Source organism: Delphinus delphis, chromosome 16 (genome assembly GCF_949987515.2).
Source record: "Delphinus delphis chromosome 16, mDelDel1.2, whole genome shotgun sequence".
Lineage (NCBI taxonomy): Eukaryota > Metazoa > Chordata > Mammalia > Artiodactyla > Delphinidae > Delphinus > Delphinus delphis.
Genome location: NC_082698.1, coordinates 31,567,916 through 31,573,417, shown reverse-complemented (window position 1 = coordinate 31,573,417; position 5,502 = coordinate 31,567,916). Strand labels below are relative to the sequence as shown.

Genomic DNA, 5,502 nt, shown 5'->3' with positions numbered 1-5,502 from the left:
GAAAACAATACTTAAAAATCTTTATTTGAAATTTTGATTCTTATGGGAAAACGGAACATACCTCTGGATGGACATGAAGCTGATGAAATCCCAGAAGGTCTCTTTACTCCTGATAACTTTCAAGCACTGCCTGAGTACCGGATCAATTCTGGCGAAGAGGTTCTGAGAAAGCGCTTTGAGACAACAGCAGTTAACACATTGTTCGAAAACATAGCAGAAACAGATGCTAGAGATCTGTGAGAGCTGCATTCGGGAAGAAACCCTCAGAGAAGTGGGAGACTCTCACTTCTTTTCCATCATCACTGACGATGTGGTGGACATAACAGGGAAAGAGTACCTGCCTGTGTTGGTGAGGTTTGTTGACGAAGCTCACAACCTGAGAGAGGAATCTGTGGGCTTCCTGCCTTATGAAACTGATGCAGAAATTTTGGCTATGAAATTTCACACTATGATTAACTGAGAAGTGGGGATTCAACATAGAGTACTGTCGTGGCCAGGCTTACATTGTGTCCAGTGGATTTTCTTCCAAAATGCAAGTTGTTGCTTCTAGACTTTTAGAGAAATATCCCCAAGGTATCTACACACTCTGCTCTTCCTGTGCCTTAAATATATGGTTGGCAAAATCACTGCCTGTTATGGGAGTATCTGTCGCATTAGGAACAATGGAGGAAGTTTGTTCTTTTTTCCATCTATCACCACAACTGCTTTTAGAGCTTGACAATGTAATTTCTGTCCTTTTTCAGAACAATTAAGAAAGGGGCAAAGAACTGAAGGAAATTTGCCATTCTCCAGTGGACAGGCAGGCATGATGCTTTTGAAATCTTAGTGGACCTCCTACAAGCACTTGTTGTATGTTTAGATGGTATAAAGAGTGTCACAAATGTTAGATGGAATAACTGTATAGCTGGCCGAGCATTTGTACTCTGTAGTGCGGTAACAGATTTTGATTTCATCGTTACCATTGTTGTTCTTAAAAATGTTCTATCTTTTACAACAGCCTTTGGGAAAAATCTTCAGGGGCAAACTTCTGATGTCTTCTTTGCAGCCAGTAGTTTGACTGCAGTGCTGCATTCACTAAATGAAATGATGGAAAATATCGAAGTTTATCATGAATTTTGGTTTGAGGAAGCCACAAATTTGGCAACCAAACTTGATATTCAGATGAAACTCCCAGGGAAATTTCACAGAGCTCAGCACAGTAACCTGGAATCTCAGCTAACCTCTGAGAGTTACTATAAAGAAACTCTTAAGTGTTCCAACAGTGGAACACATTATTCAGGAACTGAAAGATATATTCTCAGAACAGCACCTCAAAGCTCTTAAATGCTTATATCTGGTACCCTCTGTCATGGGACAGCTCAAATTCAATACATCAGAGGAGCATCATGCTGACATGTACAGAAGTGATTTACCTAATCCTGACACACTCTCTGCTGAGCTGCATTGTTGGAGAATCAAGTGGAAACATGGAAAATTATAGAACTTCCATCCACTATTTATGAAGCTCTTCATCTGGCAGACATCAAGATTTTCCTAATGTTTACGCATTGCTCAGGGTCCTACGTATTCTTCCTGTGATGAAGGTTGAGAATGAACGCTATGAAAATGGGCAAAAGCATCTCAAAGCATACCTGAGGAACACCTTGACAGACCAAAGGTAAAGTAACTTGGCTTTGCTGAACATAAATTTGGATATAAAACACGATTTGGATTTAATGGTGGATACATATATCAAACTCTATAGAAGTAAGTCAGAGCTTCCTATAGATAATTCAGAAACCATTGAAAATACCTAAGAGACTTTTAAAATAGCCTCTCTCTTATATTTGATATTTGAAGAAATCTGTAAGCAATCTAAAAATACCTTACAGAAAAGTTGTAAGGTGTACGTAGGCCACTTAATCACTGAATATCTTGACCTGTAGGCCTCCTGTTGAGTACATTAGTCATTGATAATCTGCCTGTTTAAATGGCCTGTTTGAAGTCCCATGCTTTGGAGACCTAACTGTTCTTCCAGAAGATAGCATTGAAAGTACCATGTTACACTCTGTGTGATCTCTGCTAATGGCACTTTGGAATTGTATTAGTTAAGTCATTTTAGACATTAACATTTATCACTGTGGATCCAATTGTCAGGTATTGAGTTATCAGTTCTTTGAAGAAATAAATTTTGAGGAGGTATGGGTGGAAGGAATACATTTTATAAACATTACAGTGAAGCTCATGACTGACCTTTGAATAGTAGGAGTTTTAAGTATGCTGTTAAAAATCTGTAAGGGACTCTTAAGAAAATTATCAGACTGTAAGAGAAACATGTGAGCTTGCCAAACAAGGATTTCAGTGTAGATTCTGTCTTTATCAAATGAAGTTAAAGTAACAAGTTATAGTTAAAGTTTGAATGGAAGAGCCTGCCATTGTTGTTCCACATCTGGTTGTTGTTTATATTCCTTTATTGAGCCTACATCTTCATAAGCTTTTTGGCAGGTATATGTTGAACACTTCTGTTTCATGGTCAAGACAGGATCAGAGGCCATGGATACTGACAACTGATTTGTCTGTTTTTTTCTGTCTTTTTCCATGATCTACTGCCTCATCTTGATTTATAAGCAAAACCTAGAAAACCTACAAAAATAAGTGTTTTGTAGTTTATCTAGGAATAATACAGAAAATATTGCTGTAATTTTTGGTGAAGAAAATCAATTTTGTATAGCTTTTATCAACCTAAACAAAATGTGAATTTTGTTTTTAAAAACAAGTGGGGTAGGGCTTCCCTGGTGGCGCAGTGGTTGAGAGTCTGCCTGCCGATGCAGGGGACACAGGTTCGTGCCCCGGTCTGGGATGATCCCACGTGCCGCGAAGCAGCTGGGCCCGTGTGCCATGGCCGCTGAGCCTGCGCGTAAGGAGCCTGTGCTCCGCAACGGGAGAGGCCACAACAGTGAGAGGCCCGCGTAAAAAAAAAAAAAAAAAAAAGTGGGGTAGAAAGTTTAAGGAACGATAAAAGAACAGTAGCTGTGAGTAGGAAAAGGAAAAAATGGCTAGCTACATTATAGACCATGACAAATCATCACCACAATAATCTGGCTATGTGATTTTCACTACTGGAATTTAGTTACATTTATATATATATATCAGTTGAAAAAGCAAATGGCTAAACTGAACTAGGGTGGAGAGTATGCTGGGAAAAAGTGGAAGCAAGACAAAAGGCAAGGAAAGTTTAGATACTAGTGTGAATAAATAATAAACCAAGTAATGTGGCTAGACAAGGAAGAAAGTTAATCTATTGACAGAGACTACCGATGATAAAATGGTAGTCAAGAGACAGGGTCTTCATGAGGTGAGGGATTAAATATAGAAAAATAAGGGAGAGGGAGAGATGAAGAAGGAGAAGAGAAGAAGAAGGAGAGGAGAAGGTTAGACTTTAGGATTTTTAATATTGAACAGTCTTAGATGTTATGGTCCTGCAGTCAGTTAAGGGAATTTGGGGTGCTGAACCTGTGATACACGTGAAGTTTTCTGGGTGTTTACCAAGTATGACAGAACGTAGAGGCAGTGTACGATTTACCGATCTCTGGATCTTAAATGAAACTTTCATAATACTGTTTCGGTGCCGAGCTGCCAAAGACATTGGGACTTTATTTGGTTATTAAGGTTAACATCAGTATTAGTTTTGGTGACTATACTATTAAAAGATAAAAACTCTAAGAAACTCAGGTAATTAATGAATCTCAAAATAAAAAGATTAATAATGTTTATACTCTTCTGTCATTAATATATACATTTAGAAAATAAAATCAAAGCTGAAAAACTCATCAGAGACTCACACAAGATAACTGTAAATTTCAAAGGCGAACTAAAGGTTACCCCTTGAAGCATGAGTACAGTTCGGAACATAAAACAGTATTTTAACCTCTAGAATGTACGTTTATAGAACACTGCTTAAAAATGTAAATCAATTTTGAATATTTACATTAGAGAGTGAGGTCCCAGCTTAAACTCACCCAGTGTTTGGCAAGAATCATGTATGACAGCACTCTGTTCCCAATTTTCGGGATTCACGGACTTCATCCCCCTCATCCCCATACAGGGCTACAACTGCCCTTCTCATGGCAGACCCTCTGGTTTTGTGCCAGAAAAGCTCTGAAAAATGGGCAAATAAGTAGAGTAAGAGGGAGACACAGCTGTATGGAATTGAAGATCCCAGCTGTTTTGGATATGAGTATGGAACTCAGTGTGGTTATTCTGTCACAACATATATAATCCCACTAGGACGCAAATATAGCAAAGAACAGAATTTTACTTGGAAAGAGAGTGGGTCCAAAGTGTAACTACCAGGAACTGCTCTTATATGAGGAAAGTGTCTCAAAGTAAAGAAATAAGGCAGAGAGCTTAATAAAAGAGTTTTCCATTTGGATCAAATAAACAGAACATCTCTGAAATACATTTCTAAAAACTTTAGAAATCCATGGGAAAATGAATTTTTATTTCAAAAAACAAAAGCAGACCATCTGTCTCCAAATTTAGATGACTATAATACTTCAAATCTGATGCGATCAAAGTATGTTAAGCAGCAGGGTTTAGCAAAGGTCATTTCTCACCTCTCTCTATCTTCTCTCTTTTACTACCATCATCCCTCTCCCCCTCCCCCCAAAAAAACCCCTCATGTCAAAATATTCTATAATTTAAAAGGCAATTGTACATTTTTTTGTTCTTTTCTAAATCGACCCCAATCACAGTATCTCTTGTCTGTGGCCATATATTTCCCCTCCCCCTCCCCCACTTTGGGAAGAGAGGTCACTGGGAGGTAAAAGTAAATCTGTACCTCCAGATAAGAAAATTGCTGCTTTAGAGTCATTGCAACTAATTTGTTTAATGGTTTTACATTTAACAAAGCACTTTCATATTTCACGGTCACATTTCACATAATCCCAGGTGGCAGGCAGGAGAGGGAATATTATGATCATCCAGGTGGTTCAGATGACAAAACTGCAGCTTAAAGGACTCTAGGGATATCTGAGGCAGATTCATCTTCTGAGGCTGACATCACGGAAGGTAACCGCACCTCTTGACAAAACAGTCCTTCACAGCACTGTCTGGAAACAGTAATATAAATTAAGGTCCTTCTTCCCTCTTACCCTATATAGCTGGAGTTGCAAATTCAGACGCCAGGCAGGATGACACACCTAAGTAAAACATGCCCCAAATAAAGAAACGATAAAATGAAAAGGTAATTTACACTAAGCCTCAGTGCTGAAGGGGCCAGAGGGGGGTGATGGTAAATGGGAGGACTGGACAACCAGAGAGGCTTTCTGTTCATAGCGAAGAGAGCTGCAAATCACTTACAACTGACTATTGCCTTGGATGACTGCCATGTACAGATCTGGTTTTTCTAAGTCTGATTTTTCAAGAAATATAGACTTTTATGTTAAGTCTCCTGACCTTTAAATGACAGAAACTTAAAAAAAAGAAAACTGAATCAAAACACTTTGGCAAGTGAGATTTGGC

General features: G+C 38.6%; 1 pseudogene; it reads left to right on the top strand.

Annotated features, from left to right (window-relative positions):
• LOC132439170 (52 kDa repressor of the inhibitor of the protein kinase-like) lies at window positions 1–1,840 on the top strand (annotated as a pseudogene).
• Window positions 1,841–5,502: the final 3,662 nt, after the last annotated feature.